We start from the raw sequence: 20561 nt of genomic DNA, 5'->3' as shown, positions 1-20561 counted from the left end.
GTAATTATACTGTAATGCAGATTCGAAAATTTTACCTCTGTTTGGTATCCTTTCGTCGTCGTCGCCCACGTAGAATTATACACAGAAGAAGAAAAAAAAGACAAGCTTTTTCATACGGATTAACGCTAATGGAACGCTTCTTGTTGGGTTTGTTTAATTCGCGAGAATTGAGAAAACTATGGCTGAATTTAAAAGAAAAATTTTAGTGGGCTTGCTTGTGTACTCAAGGCTGATGAAATTTTAGCATCTTTTTGCGCCGAGAGCATTAGATAGAGTAGAGTAGGCCTAGTTTCGTCGAATTAGTTTACTTAGGTAGCTGGTGGGATGAAAAACAAAGAATAATAATTTTTTATAAATACTGGTAATTTTAATGAATCTCGTCGGAATTTAGGATTTCGATGTGATTTTTTCGTACCCAAATAATCATCGAAATACTCGAACAAAAAATTGAAACAGAATTTTTTTCTCGAGACCGGCTCAATAATTAAAAATTTGTTTCACTTCCGGTCTCTGTTCGTCTATTGTCATACTTCATAATTAATAGTGTGACCGAAGAAGATTTTAAATCGTGGAGAATTTCGTGCAATTTCAAAACCCCACCCGAATCATTTAATGAGCAGTTTGGGTTCACGAATCTGTAATTTTCAAATCTCAACGTCTGCTATATGCTTCTACTTCTAGGTGGTTTTTATACGAATGGGAAAAGTCGTCAGTGATTAGTTCGCTGCTTAGCGATATCGAAGACGATGTGTACGTCTTGTAGAACATTTTCGAAACGTGATTAATAAGGTAACGTTCAATTTAGACGAACGTCAGTCTCTAAATTAGCTCTACTCTGGGTCATTAGGTCGACATCATTTGGAAATAACAATTCGGTTGGATTTTTTCCTTCACCTCAGTGACGAATTTCCTTTCGTATCGAATATCCTTCCAGTACAATTCTTAATCTTTTTCATCACCTTTTCCCCCACTCTTTATACTTTGACGATCATTTTTCGATCACGACCTTGTACATAAATTCAGAAACTGCATCGTTCGGTTATTTCAGTGTAGAGGCACCCTGATCTGAAGAAAAAAAATCACTGGCTATAGAATTTCTCGATTTCACGATGCGTCTCATAAACTCGTAAAATTACGATTGTTTATTTTCCGAAATGATAATTAATCGTTGGTAATAATGAATAAACAACATGTTTCGGTTTCGTGGTAATCAAAATATCATTCGTAATGTCGAACGTTGAATTAAGAAATAAAAGAAGATAAGGAAGCAGAAGATTACTCGTTATCATGTTTATTTTCCATTTATGATGTTACAATATTCGGCGGCGATATACAAGTAAAAAGTTCCTTACGTCGTACTATTTATGGATTCGCAAGAAATTACTCCACCTCAATCGCAAGAAATTATCCCACCTGAATCTGAAGAGATTATCTCGCCTCAAAAAGCGAAAATTATAGAATTGGTAATTTTTTACGATGCTTTTGACCACAATATACGACGACGTTCTCTTTTTAAATCATCATTTTTGTTTTCAAATCTTCGGCACGTGTGAGTTAATTAGTCGAAAAACGAGTATAATCGTTCAATATCTGTTGACGAAATTTTACTATTACGGTTTCGTTGTATATTTTCAAGTTCCATACTTACTCATCAACTTAATGAGTTCCCCTTCCTAGACTGTAATGTGTATTATTGGTTCAACGTCATCAGAAACTCAATACGATGAAACCTTAATAAAGATACCGTATCAGGTTGAAAAAAGATTTGAAATCAAAAATAGCGATTTAGGAATACTCAAGTATTCCCATTCGAATTATTATAATATCTATTTTCAATCATCAATCCACTTACAGGTTTTAACTTCCACAATGTTGGGATGTAAGTTCAAAAAGATCACTTATTACACTTTTAGAAATTGGTACATGAATTTAAATAGACCGAGTCCGATATTTGAAATGATATTCTGCATATCTATCGTCGGTTTCGTTCCTCTGTACATGAATATGGTTACATCTTGCATAAGCTACGGAGTACCCACCGGAAAGTACGTAAGTGTGATTTTTTTTCATCTCGTATCGGTGATCCCTTCCTTCCTTCCTCACCCGAATACATTCTGTCTTCCTGGAGGGCTCGTTTCGTTAATCAGAGTTCAGATACGGTGCTGATATCTTCGATATGACGTCTTTTCAAACATACCAAACGAAACGAAAGAAAAAAATCTAAAGAGCATTCTGTATATAGGATGAAAACATTAACCTTATGTTCAATTTGGAATGGGTGGAATTTTTCGACTCTTTCTTCCGGCAGAAATCGACACGACGCCAACGTACCTACATTTTTTTCCTTCTTCGATAATGAACTATGAAGTATAACGAAGTTGTCAGCGTCGTGTTTTGGTTGTGCAGAAATAATGTGTACGAAAATATGTCATTTCGAGTATAGACCATGAGATGTTCATTAATAAGCAGAGAAAGGCAATCGTACTTGATGAAATATTTTTCAACTATGTGCATTTTTAACAAGCACACGTTGTGGTCATTTTAACATCTGGTAGGGAACTTTCACCGATATGTAGTGGATTTTAGATAATTTTTTAGTATTTTATGACGATGCTATTCGAGTTTAATTTGGTGCTTTTTGCGGTTTTCAGGTTAGATTTTTCACGATGGTTGGAATTGTTTTGTACGTTATAAGCCAAGTATACCTTTTCGAAGATTTGCTAAGGTTTACCGAAGTTCTCGAATTAATTGCTTTCTTAGCGTTATTGATTGTTTTATTGTTAGAATGGTTCAATGTGATTTGAACGAGAGTATTTTTTTTTTTACCAAAGCCATGTATGGTACGGATTAAAATACATAATATTGTGTTTGCGAATCGTCTAATTGATTTTATTCTCGTATTTTATAAATGTGGTGATAAGAAAATTGTATAGATATCGTAGTCTCGTGATTTAAGTACAAAAATGAGAGCTACTACATAGACTTTACATGATAATCAATTTGAAATGATTAATACTGCGTATTTTTTTTTTTCAGCATTACGATAAAAGAACATGAAAATCTGTTTGCAACGAACCATTTATGAGAACAGATAATCTCGAGCGAATGGCGATGTTGCCAAATGTAAAATAATTGCCCTAATTAGTTTCCTCAAAAGTAAGACAAAAAACAAATATTTAGAGGTTCTATGCTTTTTTTTGGAGGGGAGGGAATAAGGAAACGAGGGGTAAGGGGAGGGGAGGAAAGAATTTTGGCACAAAAGAGACGAAATCATTCCCAATTATTGGGAAAATAAATTTAAAAAAAATATATTTCACATCCAATCAATTTTTTATTTAAATGATCATTGTTTTTGGTAGGATGTTTTGTTAGCTCAGAAAATCAATTTTTACGAATAAAAACGAAAAATAGTGCAAAAAGCTTTTCAAAATTTGAAAAACGTGACTTGTGAAATCACAATTTTTATTTGTAATTTATAATTTATTCGACTGACTTTGGGAAGTATTCCAAACTCCCCCCCCCCTCCCACAAATGATACAAACAGCAATAATTTCAGCAGCTGAAATTCATTTTTTGATTTTTTAAAATAAAAATTCAAACTTGGCTATTTTCTCATGAAAAAATATCAAAATTTGATTAAATGGACATAAAAGGCTGAAATTTGATTTCAACGCTATTTTCGACCTCTCGAATCGATTTGAGATGATTTCAAAACGTTCTGAGGCTTCCAGCGTATTTTTAGATTTTCCAGTTTTCAAAAGTAGGGTAAAAGTGGATTAAAACCGATCGGAATTTTTTTTGAAAATGTTCCTAAATCGATCGAAAGGGTCACAAAAGAAAATCCGCTGGAAGCTCCAGAACAGTTCGAACCCATCACCAATCCTCTAGAGAGGTCAAAAAATGGGGCGAAAACCAAATTTCGGACATTTTGATTTATGTCAATTTGATAAAATTTTGATTTTTTTTGCATAAGAAATGTGGCAAATTTGAATTTTTAAAAATTCGCCAAAAATCAAAAACGAATTTCAGCACAAGTGTTTGAAAACAAATCATCAAATTGAAACATCTCTTCTTTCAGAAAATCCACTTCTATAATCTAGGAATATTTTTCAGATTTACGTTCCCTCACTTTTTCAAAAATACACTCTCCACATTTTGGAATGTTTATAATAAATAAAGGGCAAAAGTGTGACTCATTTCATCGAGTGAAATGTTTTTTTTTCAACTTTTTCAACACATACGTACAAATAGGGGTCAAATGGGTCAACTTCACTTATCAAAACTTTTTTTCATGTTTTAAATCAAAAAATCGCATTTTTTCGCAAACTTTACATTTTTTTAAAACAACTTTGCAACATGTTACCATCCTAATTTTTTAATATGTTGTTCACCATAAAAAGTTGTCCATAATATATTTTTTTCAGAATTTTTGAGAGTCGGAACGATATGAAAACTACGTTTCGAAACTTTTTGAGCTAATTTTTTGTACGAAAAAAGTGGCAACACTGATTTTTATGATATCATCAAAAAGCCTTTCAAAACCCCTAACTATGGGAAAAAGTTCCATTATGGTAGGTACCGCGGTTATCGAGTAATCCACTGCTGAAATGGATGATATTTTAGGTTCACTGAAAACTTTGACACCCCCTGGCTGCCTTTAAAAATGGGCTAGACGGCTGCGATTTGCGCCATTGGTCATCCCTTCGGAAGGTCTTTCCACAGGAAAAATTTCAAAAAAATCGTCGAACCCCCCTACCACTTCTTGGTCCAACTGACGTGGAATGACCCAGGAGCTACAGGGTGTTCTAAAAGTTGAAAAAAAAAACTTGAAAATTGCGGGAAAATCCACTTTTCTCACCCTGGAGAGGGGTTAAATGGGTTCGGAAGGCTGAAACCTGCAAAAGGCACTTGTGGTACATCCTCCCAATGTACTGTGAAAATTTGAACCCTCTAGGTCAATTTGGAGGGCCTGTAGGCTTTCCTAAAGATCGAAAAACACGTAAAATAGCCCAAAAAATCCACTTTTTTGACCCTGGAGAGGGGTGAAATAGGGTTAGAAGATTAAAACCTGCAAAATACACTCAAGTGGCACCATCTCATTGTATGCTGAACATTGGGGCTCCTATGGTCAATTCAAAGAGTGGGACGGGGTCAAAAATAGGGTCAAAATCAGGTTTTTCTGAAATTCGGATATGTTGTTTACAATGGCGGTACTCACCAATGGTACGAATTTGGACCCTTTTCATCAATTTGGGGCCAAATTATGCGTCTTCAAAAAAATGACCTTTCTGTAATTTTCAACTTTGACCCTTCAAACCGCAGGGGTCAATTCTAACTCCCAAAAGAACCCCATTCCCCAAGTTTGACTTCATTTGATCAATCAGAACAGACTCCAGGTCATACAATGTAAAAATCACCATTGTGCTGAAACTTATAATTATACAGTAAAAGCCGCTTAATGTTATAACGTTTGTCCCAGCTCAATTTAATAACATTAAGCGACTTATAACACAAACCGATGGAAAAAAATGTGACTTTTTTTGTCAGAAATTTTTATATGACCAATTTTATACTAAATATGTAGTCTTTGAACTAAAATTTCACAAAAATTTCGAGAAATAAATAAATAAAATGACTGGCCTACCGCAAATAGCCCCATTTTTTACAAAAATTTGGCTAAAAAATGCCATCGAATTTCAACATAAAAATGCAGGATTTTCACCCAAAAATGTAAGATTTTATGATCAATTTTATTAGGCATATGCAAAACCTATTCGACCTGATTATTTGAAGTCAAAATTCACCCTCCTCCCTCTTCCCACAACACAAACCTGTCCACAATCCCCTCACCACCTTCATTAACCCGCCAAAACTCGCGTAATTTTTTTTCACCATCACCCCTGTACAAAAACTACCCTCTCATCTGCCTTATCCAGCACAATGGCTGACAACACCTTGTCATTTACCTCTTGAAAAAGATTTCTTTCGCTTACCCTCGTTGCTTCGCAACACATCCTTTTCAAATACGCGTACGTAATCTCGTATTTACCATCAACACTGACCGTCGTCGACCATTCGACAAAAAAACAACGATCACACCTCTCGTATCCTCCTGTCCGAAAAAAAGAACCGTTTATATACGAACGTGTAAACAACTTTCGAGAGCTTTTGCCACATTTCGTGTACAGCACATTAGGAAAAATGTGTGAGCGAAAAACATACATACGTGTTGAGTGTGTAGGTACTCGTATTTACTCGACAACGCAGCTTTCACTCGGAGGTTTTTTTTTTTCTATCGAGTGAAACAGAGAGGGGTGAATTTTCGAGCGATAATTCAACTTTGATGGACGTTGGTAAAAAAAAAGAAAAAGTGTTCATTTTATAAAGGTTTAACAAAGGTATTCTTTTCCACATCGTGGGATTACACAGCGTTACATAAGCTAGGAAAGGGAAATGAGCAGGGGGAAGTACGAATAGACGAGGAGGTATCTCTTCGGCAGCAACTTCATACTCTCATTAATATTAACGGCTACTAAAATAATGTGTACACATTATCCCATTTGTAAGATAGGTGCGTCTGCAGCACATATTACATAGACACTTATAATACGCAGACATAATCATACTTTTACTATATACAGTGTGCTAAAAAGATACACAGCTATTACGATACGCACAGGACGCGTAACTCGTGTTGACGTCGTCGTCGGCGCCACCAAAAGCTTAACCGTAAGAATTATCTCTCCGGGGAATTAACGCGTGAAAACGCTTTACCAGCAACTGCAACAAACCCCACAGTGTAAAAGTCATCCGGATCTACCCTTCTGCACATACACACACAGACATACACAGCCGCATTTTGGAACCAAATATATGTAATACACGCAATACGCAAATACTGATGGTAATATTTCGGGATACACACAATCTCGAGGATTAATCGTATACCACTTCGAGCCCAGCTCAAGCATTCGGACTTATTCGGCGCCGAAAACCTACCAACCCTACTTCATTTCGGGGATAAGCTCGTATATCTTACCCTACACCCTTCCCCCCTCATCATCATCCAAATAAGCGAAACCAAATCTGGCCGAAATATCGTCACATCGCAAACGCGACCATTTTCAATGACTCCAAAATACGCTCACCTTTGACTATAAGCCAACTGACGTTGGAATTGTGCAGAAAAGTCAAGAAATTCCGTCACTTCCAACAGCATCCTTCCTCGACGCGAACACGAAATTAAAAAGATTTTCACGTGTCGACGTTTTTCTTCTCCCACCATCGCATATTTTCCTATTACTCGTCTACGTACAGTATATTAAGGATTGCATTAAACGAAAAAGCAGCCCGAGCTTATTTCACCCCTTCGCCCCCCCACTTGTTCGAAAAAAATGGGTAAATAAAACGATTTCTAGTCAATTTTTCATTTTTAACGCGTCCTATTGCCGACGAACGTGCGGCATTCTTCACGTTCGCGAGCAAGCTATGTTTATTTAATACGTACCAATTCCGAGTACGAGAAACTAGATGAAACGGGTATCGTGGGGTGGAGGGGAGGGGGGAGTGCGAGAAGGAAGAGACTGTGTATGCGAACTGCGTACATCACCTTTGTAACGTTTAAAACGAAATTTTTTATAACATACACGTGTCGAATCAGGCGGATGGGCAAAGAAGGTACCCTTTTTGACTTTTTTTTTTTTTTTTTTGTTGAAAAAATATGTTCTAGGCACAATCGTGCAATCATACACATACGTAAGTACTTAGTATTGGTGTAGCGTGCTGCACAATTTGCCATTGTAGACTTCGTCTGCTACTGGTATATGTACTTTCGTTATTTATAGAGCTTCGTTTCGTTGGTCTTTTTTTTCTTTTTCAATTTTTTCCTTTCTGAGTATTATCCTGAAATAGTAATGCTAATTGAATCGGCCTTGGCTGCTTTCGTATTTAAGCTCCATTTGCTCGTTTCTCGAACACACGTAAACGTGCGATGAAAATGCTCTATATTGCCCCTTATACCGAGTTGTTGGTTGCATTATTCAGAATATTATTTTGTATTAAATGCCAACGAATAAAAGCAGAAGAGGGACGAATACGATTGGGTCCATATTTCATGCCTCAAAAAACAGAAAATTGGTGAGTGTAGCCGTGTAGGTAACATTATTTATCTTTCTTCAAATATGATTTAACCAAAAATTGGAAATAATATTTCAAAAATATTATTAAATTTTGATTACTTCACTCAATTTACCCCCTCCCGTGGATCTTTTTTCATCTAAGAGCGAAAATGTCATTAGAATTGAATTTAGGAGGTCAAAAAACATATTTTGATACCCCACTCGAAAATTTTCAAAATTTTGAGTTTAGCCCCTCACCCCCTGGGACCTCATTTTATCTGAGGGCAAAAATATCATCAAAATTGAATTCAGAGAGTCAAAAAACATATTATTTTGATACCCCACTCGAAAATTTTCAAAATTTTGAGTTTAGTCCCGACCCCATTTCATCTGAGAGCAAAAATATCATCAAAATTGGATTCAGCGCCTTCAAAAACCCCTTTACTGACATAAATCATAATTTTGGCCAGCTGTAGCTAATCTGTCCCATTGTGCGCCCCATTGAACTTTGGAATGACCAAAAACGCTTACACATGGTATCCAACAGATTTTTTTTGTTGAAAAAAATCACTACTTTTTCCACTACCTTTCTTCAACCAAATTTTTAGAAAGCTCTGTTTTCGACCCCCTCTCCCTCTCTCCACACACACCAAAAAAATTAACAAAATAAAAATTTTCAAAAAAATTGAAATTGGAAGAAAAATGTAGATAATATTTTTTACTTAATTTCAATCAATTTTTTCAATAATTTGAAGGTTTTTGTGATGCTTATGCATTTTTTCATTGTTTTACCATATTTTTTAACCATCTAAATTTACTCATTTTTCACTACTCTCACTACCCATTTTTAAAATCACTTCACTACTTTCACTACCTGTTAGATACCCTATACTTTGAAAAAAAAAAATATGGTAAAGCTGATTTGTGCTGTTTTTAGACCACTCTTTAGAAAATCTGTAATTTCTTAAAATATATCTACCCAAATGCTCCAGAACAGCCTCCAATCGACTCAGGATATTAAAAAAGGTAAGTAAATTTCATGTTGTAGCGGGTAATTACAAGAAATATCTTACTGCTTATTCTAAAGTTACCAGAAATATTTTTTATCATTCTCTGTTATTATTCTTCACATTTCCAATTTCAAATGTACCATTAAGCGTATGGTACAAAATTGGTGACCCCGACAAACATAAGTGATGGAATATGCCATTCCTAAGCCAGTAATGCATATCAAAGAAAAAATCATCCGTAAGTAAAACTTTAATTCAATCATTCTCAGCAACACACCGGAATAATTTTGACTTCAATCCACAATATATGACCAGTCAGGGTGCAAGAATCTGAAACGACACGGGATTAGTGAGCCCCATACAATTTGTCAGAATTCATTCAACGATTTAGCTGCCCAGTCTCCAGTAGTATCATAATTTGCAATCTGGTCAGACATTCTCATAAATACAACCTCAATTATCCTGCACCAGCATTTTTTCTTCAGAATTGACAAATTTCAACATCAGTCATCGACTAACCATTTCAAAATCAACTCACTCTGTCTCCTTTTTCAAAATTGTGGCTCCTTCACTGGAGAGGAAGCTTTAGAGCATGTAGCTATACTAACAAATATACCATACCCCATTGACAATAATTGTGAGTACAACATGCTGAAATGCATGCTTTTTTGCATATCACATGCATGTGTGAATTTGGACTTTTTCAAAAAATCTCATGCTATTCAGCCAGTGAATAGTATGCTTAAAAGTAAACTAAAAGTATGTACAAAAAGTGCTGAAATTTTAGCAGAAAAATTGCTCATAACTCACAGGCAATACTATCTACTGATTAATTGTGAATTTTAAGACATTCCAATAGATAATTTTATCAATAAAATGAAAAAAAATTGAAAAATTTCCACTGCGTGCCAGGATTGATCCTAGTCACTGCGTTGTGCAGCTGCTTAACTCACTCAGCCACCTCACAGCTTATTAGACTAGAGCAGGGATGGAAGAGCCGGGAGCGAGCCGGAGCCAGAGTCTGAAAGAGCCGAATTTTTTGAGGAGCTAGAGCCAGAGCCAAGAGCCAAATAAATGAAAATGCAGAAAAACATCAAGAGCTCTCTTGCAAAAGAGCTCCTTATTTTACTCAAGAGAGCCATCATCATAAGGAGTCTTTAACCTGGAAAGAGCCAGAGCCAAGTGGGAGCCCACAAAATTTTTCAGGCTCTTTGGCTCCCTAAAAGTAGAGAAAAAAGTTAAAAAATGCGCACAATTTTATCAAAAATTCAACTTTTAACTCACATTTGTGAAGAAAATGAAGAATTTTTAAGTTTTTTTCCTCATTGAGAAATGAAATGAAAATAAATGCAGTGTATTTTCATTTTTTTCATCGTTTTTCACGAATTTTGAACTCTAATTTAAAGAGCCAAGAGCCAGAGCTGGAGCTGGAGTGGGAGCCGAGAAATTGGAAGAGGGAGCCGAGAGTCAAAGAGCGGAGTCGGGAAGAATTGAGGAGCGAGCAAGGAGCCAAAGAGCTCTTGTAAAGAAAAAGAGCCAAGAGCCAAGAGCGAGCCAGAGCTGAAACTTGCGGGGAGCTGAGCCAGAGCCAAGAGCGGGAGCCCTGAATTCAAGGCTCTTCCATCCCTGGACTAGAGGTTATTTTTGCATAAATGTTATCAATTTTTAGACTTAGAAAAATTTTTACTCACTGGTAGCATTTTAGAAAATACTTGGTTGCTAGATTGCTTCTATTTAGCATGTGAAAATTCACATTTTTAACGTGATAATGCACGCTTTTACACCAGTCCAAAATCACGCATTGTTACGCATGCTTTTAAGCATAATTTTGTCAATAGGGTAGAGGAATCAATGTATAGGAATATCCGCTAGTTTATTGACAGCGACTGAACAAGTGAACACCTAATTGACGGAGGAGCTAAGTAGAGGGACCAGAATTTTAATATGCAAGTCTCAGCTGGACAAAAAATTCAAATTTTTCACAGAAAATGATAAAGTGGCAAGTGGCCTCATGTTATTGCTCGTTTACAGATGTAAACAATGCATACTGACGCTTGCGCAAGAGCCATCTGCTCCCTCTATAATTTTTTGATGTTTGGCCAGAAAATTTTACATTGTTGATTCCTCTATATATGTTAGTATAGGAACTTGACAGAGGTGTGCCACACTAGTGTCCCCTTGTTTCTGATTGGCTGATCAAAGGTCCCGGTTTAAACATTGGAATGTAATGTTGTCAAAATTGCTGATAATAACAGAACCTTTTGTTAGTTCCGGCGTTTGTGACCACTATTTCCTAGAGCGTGACAGTTGTCTTGTCAAATCCCTATAGCTACATGCTCTAAGAGGAGAAGTTATGCAGTGGCTCTTTATAAGTTCAGCGTTCTGAGTCCATTTGGTAAAATTTTAATTTTTTCCCCATTTTTTGACTCAAGTTGTTATGTAACTTTTCTCATAAAGATTATAAAATTACTTACTTATTCTCATATGCGAGTTCCTACTCTATCATTTTTGAAATGAAATTTTTACTCACCTGAAACAAAGAAAAATTAAGGTGGATTAGTTAGTCATAAAATTATTGATCAATCAATAGATACATGAAATAATAATGGTCGAAGACCAAAGTAAAAATTCTGAAAATCTCGATGTTTAATAAAGAGTCAGAAATAAATATTCACAGAGAAAGTATCATAAAAATTGTAAAATTGATTGTGAAAAACTGAAAATCACTTAAAAATATTAAAAATTGATGAGCCATCAGAAAACGATCAAAATTTGAGAAAATGTCTCATTTGGGTAAAATTTGCATAGATTATTGAAAAATACCAAGAATTAATAGGAAATTCTCAAAATTGAATCATGATTTGTCAAAACTGCAGAGAAAGTGTCATAAAATTTGTCAAATTGACCCCCTCCGCCTTCCCATAATTGAAAATGACCAGAAGTTGAATTCATGGTATCTAACATCTTTTTTTGAAAAATCACAACTTTTTTTCAACCAAATTTTCAGAAAGCTCTCCACTCGACCCCCCCCCTCCCCACACACAAAAAAAATAAAAAATCAAAGTCAAATGGTTGCTTTTGATCTAGCTCGGTTTTATTTAAATCAGAGTTTATCAGTTCAAGTCTTGTTCTTTCAAGAGGGTCTAATTGTTCAAGCGCATTTCCACGAATATTTAGCCAACTTTGTGACAATTACCCCTCCCCCCTTTCACTCCATCAAACGGATCAAAACATCCAAATTCATCAGAAAAGCACTCCACCTCGACCTCCTCATTTTTTCAGAAACAATACGAAAAGAAAGCTCACCTCATCATCTAAAAATAATCAAACAGAATTTAAAAAGAAAACAGCTCACAGATACGCCAATCACCGTCTGTCTCATCCTCGCAAAGAGACATCAAAGAGTCATAGAATGCATTCAAAATGGTTAAATTGAGGTGAAAAATTACCCTTCTACCCATAATACGATGCGGTTGCACATCTACACGTTATTATAAGGCGATAATTAATACAAATGATGTGGCAATCGACTGTGAGGTTTTCTATAAATACGTACTACTACGTACCTAGACCAATATCCAAGGGAGAAGTTTCGCGATACAGGGATTTAATTTAGCGCATCGCATATGCTACGTGTGCCTGCCTTTTGTATATGAAAAGGTCTATGGGGAGAGTGAGGGTGAAATAAATCTAAATGGGGGTTTGTTATACGTGCAATCGTACACCGATTCCGGCCGTCGACATCCACATGAGCATTGAGCAAGATTATACTCGTACCTTTCATATTCCAATGTACCAGGATATTTATCGTATTTTTTTCTGAATCATTGAATTATTTTTTTTTCACCTCATTGTGCAAATTGCAAAATATCCTGCATGCATTTTTAGTTCAGAAAATATTCCACAGAGTAAACAATTCTGAATTGAAAATGAACGCTTGAAAAATACAGCGAAAGATGGGAATTTTGAAAAATGTTTACAGATGATTAGGATCCCTTTCCCGATGAGGAATCAGTATTTCCTTGTGAGCAAATCGTAAGTAACTAAATCATAATGCTTTTTACCGAAATGTAAATTTTTGAAAATTTTCAGTTATCAGATAAAATTACCCGAAAATACGGTTTTCTCAGTTTATTTTTCATCAATCAGGTGAAAAAAACAAGATTTTTTTCAAAATTCTACAAAAAAAAAGGGAAAAAAATTCTTTGAATTTTGTAATTTTATCGATTGGGCGAGAAAAAAAAGGAGAAATAATATCCGAAAAGTCTGGTCTAAACTACTCGTAAACCATTTTGTTTTTCATTTGTTTGTCTATCTAGGTACCTACCTAGCTACCAACTCCTCGTTCTTGAGAAAAAATAAATTAATCCATCTCGCGAGTACACAAAACTCTCTTTTTTAATATAATTATTTTTTTAATCTTTTAAAAATATTGCGATCAGCGACAATAGCATTGTACTACGCAGTTGAAAAAAAAAATCGTCGTACCCTTATTCTTAAACCCATTAGCCATTTACTGGAGTAAACAAAACGAAGCACTTTTATTTTTTTTCATGGTGTTTTTTTTCCTCAGCTCGTTAAATGTCTTCGATAAAATCCAGCGGAGGGACGAGAAGGTGTGAAAGAATAACCAAGCTGCAAAAATAAACTCCAAAGTACCCGTTATAGAAGAAGAAGCAGAAAAAAAAAACGAGAAAAATTCCAAATGTAAAGTAGATAAAAAGAAACACCCCGTCTTTATAATATTGCTACTTTTATTCGGAAATGTAGGTTTTTCCACTCTTTTCAAGTAGGTACAGAGAGAAATTAACGGAAATTAGATTTTATGAAAGAGGAAATGATCGTCGAATAAAATTCAATGTTTTAAGACGCGTGTCTCCGTTTTTGCATGGCCATGTGTTTAAAAATAGCCTCACACAGTTTGGTTGAAAGACTATAAAAGTACCTGACAATACTTATCTTAAAATGAAACTTTACTGTACGAATTTATTTTTTTGAAAATGAGAGGGAATTTTGTGTTAGAATTTCACAGGTCGAGATAAGAAAATTGAATCGAATTTTCATACGATGGTATTTGATTGTTTGTACCACCTAAGAGCATAAAAACAATGAGTAAAGATGAAACATAGCGAGCAATTTCGAATGAAAAATTAATATTCCCCAACCCCTTGCCTGTAGGAGTTCGTTCGCTCTTACGAATAATATTGTAAATTTATATGCAATTCACGAAGATGTACTTCTCGTGTATATTTATCAGTTTGATATTTTTTTCACAGGTATACATTAAGTATACCTACCTAGATAGGTAGTTTACCTGCCAACACACGTTATAGCGAGACCATAACACAAACCGGGCATATTTTCGCCATGAATAGATCGGCAAGTCGACCTTCGCGGTACATTTAACTGTGTTTGTTATGTGTTATGTCTATGGCCTCATCGTCGAAGTGGTCTTTGGCTTGTATGATACCAAAACCGAGCCATATCGTTCCTCTATCTCTTCAGTCTTCGATCTGCTGTTTTTTTATTTCCTTCCTTCATTTTCTCGCGTCCTCGAGTCGGCTTATGGTCGTATAATTTTTATTTTTTTGTTCGAAATCGCTTCGTTGGTCGGTTATTTTGCATCGTGGAATAGGTACAGGTAGTCATAGCCTATTTCTATATCATTCGGCAGAATACCGATTTTTCTATGAGTCATACGGTCAATTAATTTGAAAAGTTAGCCAGTTCCGCGTTTAAATGCGAGTATCATGATTTCATGAAGTGATAATCAGTTCAGCTCGGTCAAATTCTGACTCATTTCGGCTTCTTAAATTCCATGATGCTGAAATATGCGTAATTAATTCGATCTTTGAATTTAAAGTGAATAACTTTGAGTGAATTGAAACGTCTTGGGAGAAATTGAAGAGGTGAGATGACTGGAAGATGAAGGAATTGAAGCATTTACTTTTTGGAAATAATATTTTATGAGGTAAAATTAGTAAATGTAATTAATCCAAGTACTGAAGTGCTTCAGGATTTGGATAATGGTGCAGCAGAAGATCAACTGAGAGCAGTTTGAGATAGAAATGAAGAATCGATTTTCAAAAGTTAATCTCTGAAGGATCAGAACTCTGTACTGTGTCTTTCAACACAAACTGTACCAAATTTTGAATTATTTATCCAAGCTATACATACAAAAATAGGTGATATTTTCCCACCTACAATCACGATCATTTCAGCTTTTACTTTTGATTGGGAGAATATTACACGAGTCCTTCGAGCACATTGTTACGTAGTGTGCCTCGAAACCAGTCCATTGGGTATACTATATTTTAACGATACTCGTTATTAATTATTGCCTTCTAGCATAGCAATGCTGCTGCTCGCAGATAACAATGCCCCGAAGTACGTTCCAGATTTAATTTCGTTCATTGGTTCTTGGTACATTGCTATGCTGTGCAGTGTGCATAAAAAGGCAAATACATAAACAACGTCAACCACTCGTCGTACACTTATTTCATTTCTTTTTAATCTTATGTACATTATGTTATTTTGTAACCAGTTGGTAATTTTTTCGCGTACTCTCGATATATACTTAAACGAAGTACCCGAGTTGAGAGTACCTACAGTAAATAAAGTGTAAACATCACGTACGTAAGCTAAATATTGTGTGCGTACGGGTAATCAGAGTTACTCGTGTATTGCATACGACGATGTCTGTATAACTTTATTTTATATTTGTACGTTGCCCATACAGTCTTCGAAGTCGAAGAGTTTCTCGATCAAGTTAAAGTCTCGTCATTGTTGTCGTGCTGTGTTGTTACATAAAGATACACAGCCTGAGCATAGCCGGTCATAAATAATAATTATTCTACGTACTCGAAGCGCACGTAACAATATGAATAAGTACACGAGTATGCGATAAAAGTTGTTGGAATTGAAAAATCATTCAATATGGGTTTAGAAACTGCAGATTCAATTAGACGATGATGGAAAAATAATATATTCGACACTTTGACTCGTTGAAAGAATTGGAAAAATTTTAAAAAGTCAGCCCAAAAGAAAATCAGGGCCAAAGACTAAAAGTGGGCTCAAATTTTAGATCGACGTAGAATTTCAAGTACTTCATTAATTTACCTTCTGGAACTGGGCTATCTTCTCCAAAGCTAGTTGGGTAAGAGATAGAGGGGGGAAATCACATTTTTTTTCTCGAAAATGCCTCTTTGGGCTTCCATGGACATCTCCGGGGCCTAATTTTCTTCCGAGGGCCTTTTCAACCCAAAATGAAGGCTTTCGTCGAATTTATTCGAAATTCTCCCTCATTTTTTTAATGATCAACTCCAATCATTTTTTGACCAATTTTCAACTTTCAAAAGCTGATCACTTGATCAGGTTAGATAGTAGATACTAGAAAAAAATGAAAATTGAAAAAGTTGCCATCATGCTTGAAAATCTTGAAATTTGAATGAAAAACCGAGGAGCATCTGACTGGCAGCGATAATTGTCTAAAAGGTAGCGATTTTGAAAGTCAGTAGTGAAAGTAGTGATTTCCGGTAGTTTTGACTGAAAAGCGGTCACAATTTTCCCAAAAGCTTTCGCCCTAGGTTTACTCGGGCATCATTTTTTTTTCTTTTAGTTTACCTCAGGTACTTTGAAAATGAGGTTTTCGACTCAACTTCAAAATAAACCATCAGAACAACGTCCTTTTATGATTTTTTCCTCACCTATTTTTCAAATTTTTACCACATGAAAATACCCCCCCTCCCTCAAATTTTATAACTTAAAATTGCGAGGAAGATTTTTTTCAATTTGTATGCAAGTAAGTAAGTATTTCAGGTTTTTCATTTTTCTAATTTTTTGCAAAAATTTTCAATTCTTTGATTTTTTATAATTTTTTATGGACTTTTTAAAAAAAATTTAATTGTGTTTCGAGCAAAATTCACGACTTTTTCACGACTTTCGTGACCATTTACCAAAATTTATGAGTTTTTCATGACGTTCATCACTGTTAGACATCCTGGTTTCCTGGTAAAAAAAAATGATCCCGAATACTTTTTTGAACCAAATACAAATTTTTTGAAAGATTTTGCCCACGTATTGCTCGGGCCATTGGTTTTTTTTTTTCAAAATTATCAGAAAATCGCTGTTTGAATTTTTTGGAAAAATCCAAGGACTATCAAAATCGACTTGTCGCATGAAAAATAATGCTATTCGAGTTTTCGATTACCTATAATGAATTTTCAAAAAGTTTCTCAAATTTTTAGGTCACTGGTCTGTGTCCGTTGGTGCAATTTTTTTGTTTCGCACTGTTCTTTTGAGATATCAAAAAATTTACCAAAAAAAAAAAAAAAAAAAAAAAAAAGGCAAATATGAAACAAGTAACTAACGTTTCTTAAACTTATTTCGCCATAAATCGATTTTTCATGAAAATACCCCCTCTCCTCAGAATCAAGCCTTACAACAGCCGAAAAAAAAAAACAAATGAAATGTGACGCTTTCAAACAAATTTTTCAAATTTAAATGTTCTTATCTCGATAAACTTGACAATAAATTTTCGTCATGTATGAACCAAAAATTACAAAAAAAAAGATTAAAACTTTTATAAGAAATGTCTCTTGCTGCTTGAAGATTGTTTTTAGGGGGAGAGGGGTGATGAATTTTGCACAGAGATATTTTTAAGTTACAATACTTTTTTTTTTTTTTTTTTTTGGATCTTTGCCTTCTTTCTTGTTGTAGGTTTATTAAAAATATCCACTTTTTTTGGCGTTAAAAAGAGAGAATTTGAAGAGAAAATGTACTGAAAATTTATCAACACATCCATCTAGAAAAAATCGTTCTACTCGTATTACTTTCACAGATTCAAAAACTAGACAATATTCTTTTTTTTTTTTAAATGAAAATGAATACAAGAAAAAAATTCTTACCCTGATGACGACCATTTATATGCTTACCACTTATTCAAAATATTTAGAATTTTTGAGAGAGATGAGAAAGAGGAGGAGCCAAAAATACACAACCATTTTTACACATTTTCTCCCCAAGACATTCAGAATTACTCAATTGAAAATAACCCCAATTCTAACCACGTCTTTCTAAAATTTCTGCTGAGTTATAATTTCCAAAAAAAATTGAAAACCGACTCAAGTCTAGACTGTTAATTGTATTTGGAAAATATTCTCTATGATGATAAAAATCAAGAAGCCAGATGAAGGAAAATTTCACTACTCTGAAAATCCCCCCCCCCCAACCAAATGTTGCAGAGAATCGTGCTAATTTGTAACTAGTACATACAAGGTGTCTAACGAAACTACCAGACAAAAAAATCAGGATTTTCTTTCCTCACCTATTTTTCATATTTTTACCGCATGAAAATACCCCTCCCCCACAAAAAAATAAATAAATAGATAAATCATTTGAAACTGCGAAGAATTCTTTTTTAATTTGTAGGCAAGAGGTACCTATTCATGTTATTCAACGGAATTTTTTCCTGGAAAAAATCACTACTTTTTCACTACTTTTTACACTAAGTACATTTTTCAACCAAATTTTCAGAAAGCTCTCCACTGGACCCCCCTCTCCTCAACGCACACAAAAACAAATTAATAAAGCCAAATTTTTTACAGAAAAATTGAACTTTGTAAGAAAATTTGTACCTATATAGAATATTTTTTAATTTCAATCAAAATTATTTACAAAAAAAAAAACAAAAAAAAAAAACGATATAAATGAACGCATTGCTGAATTTGTACATTTTTCACTACCTTTTTGACTAAATGCACTAAGTACTTGTTCACTACTTTCACTACCTGTTATAGATACCCTGATGTATTTCAGTTTTTTCATTTCTCTAATGTTTTGAACTAATTTTTGATTTTACAATTTTTTTTCATTTTAAGGGCTTTTAAAAAAATTTTAAAGTGTGTTTCGAGCAAAGTTCACAACTTTATCATGACTTTCATGACTGTTAGACACCCTGAACTTCCAGAGCAAAGCAAACAAATTTAAATAAAAACATGTTAAAATTTCAAAAAAATCAAAATCCAGAGGAAAAGTTTTACACAAGAATTTCTGAATAATTTTCTTCAATACTTTTGCAAGAAAAAAACACACTTTTTACGTGCTTTTGAACATGCTTCTAAATTTGAACTTATTTCAATTTTTCATACTTTTAGTAAGCAGAACCTCACTTTGTCCTAATAAGAGCACCAAACAATGGTCATCAAAATGATAAGTTTTTGGATTTTTACCAATGTCTGATTCACTGAGCTGAGTAAAAACCAAAACATTCGTCACAAATTTCCAATATAACATCATGAGATTCGCCTCTCCCCTCTCCCATTCAGTTGGGACGAAGAAACAGAAGAAACATTATTTTCATCCAGAATGTTATCTCCAAATCAAATTGTGCAAAATTTCTGAAGAATAGAGCACAATGTTTCTCAATTTTTACACCCCCCCTCCTCCTTAATATTGAAGAGTATTTTTTAGAATAAAATAACCAACATCAACCCATCTCCTCTGAAAATAAACTTATCCAGGCAATATTTTTGCAGAACCTTCTGAACTTTCAGCACTTCTCAGTTTCGCCACCTCCTTTCCAAATGAGCTTTTGAGTGAAATATGCCCTATTTTCATATTTTTTTTCTCATTAATCATCAGCTTTTTTCATTTCCCCCCTTTTTCACCCCCCTCAGAACCCTACATTTTGTATCAAACACGTATACAGCATCGCTCGCAGCGCTGGTTACGAAAAATCAACAAAGTACGGGGCTACATTAGGCAAAAATATGTACACAATCCAACGTATACACACATAAACGCTTATACATAATGGTATAATGTAAGAATAACACACCGTATATATATATTACTCCACGGCTCGTATTAGCTTCTCTCTCAGTTCACTGTTCACTCTATTCTATAATGTAAGTACACATCTATCTACAAAGCTGTGTGCGCGGCATCGGCATCGCAAGCAGCACACCGCACAATCTAAAACCGTTGCTAACACTACACAAACACACTAGAAACCAGGCGATCCGGAATAAAAAGCATTTTCCAATTCCGTTAACTCATCGTAGTATAGTACATATAACCAACAACTTGGTAATACTCGTGTACTTGGGCCTCCCTGTACCCTGCCCCGTCCAGCCCAGCTTGCAGACTTGAGCAAAGTTTAAACAATATTACGAATACCATAGGTACTTAGGTATACATAGAGCCGAATACGTAGTCGTGTATATACGCGTTTTCAAAAGCTATTTAATCTTCGAGTATGGAAAAACGACGACTACATGAAGAGCTTCGCCACAAAAATTTACAGACTTCGACCTCTCCTTGCAAGCTACGTAGTATAATTTCATAATTCGCGGAGGCATTAAATGTGGCAATAAAATACAACTTTGTACTTTGCGGGGTAAGATGGCGGGTTCGAGGGATGGTAATACTCGTA

General features: G+C 34.9%; 1 protein-coding gene across 3 annotated transcripts in view; it reads right to left on the bottom strand.

Annotated features, from left to right (window-relative positions):
• The window catches only part of LOC135841368 (rho guanine nucleotide exchange factor 10-like), a 201234-nt gene that overhangs the window by 179914 nt on the left and 759 nt on the right, over window positions 1-20561 (bottom strand). The window lies entirely within an intron of this gene.

The sequence above is a fragment of the Planococcus citri genome, chromosome 3 (assembly GCF_950023065.1).
Source record: "Planococcus citri chromosome 3, ihPlaCitr1.1, whole genome shotgun sequence".
Classification (NCBI taxonomy): domain Eukaryota; kingdom Metazoa; phylum Arthropoda; class Insecta; order Hemiptera; family Pseudococcidae; genus Planococcus; species Planococcus citri.
Note: the sequence above shows the minus strand (reverse complement) of the source record. Positions and strands in the feature narration are given on the sequence as shown.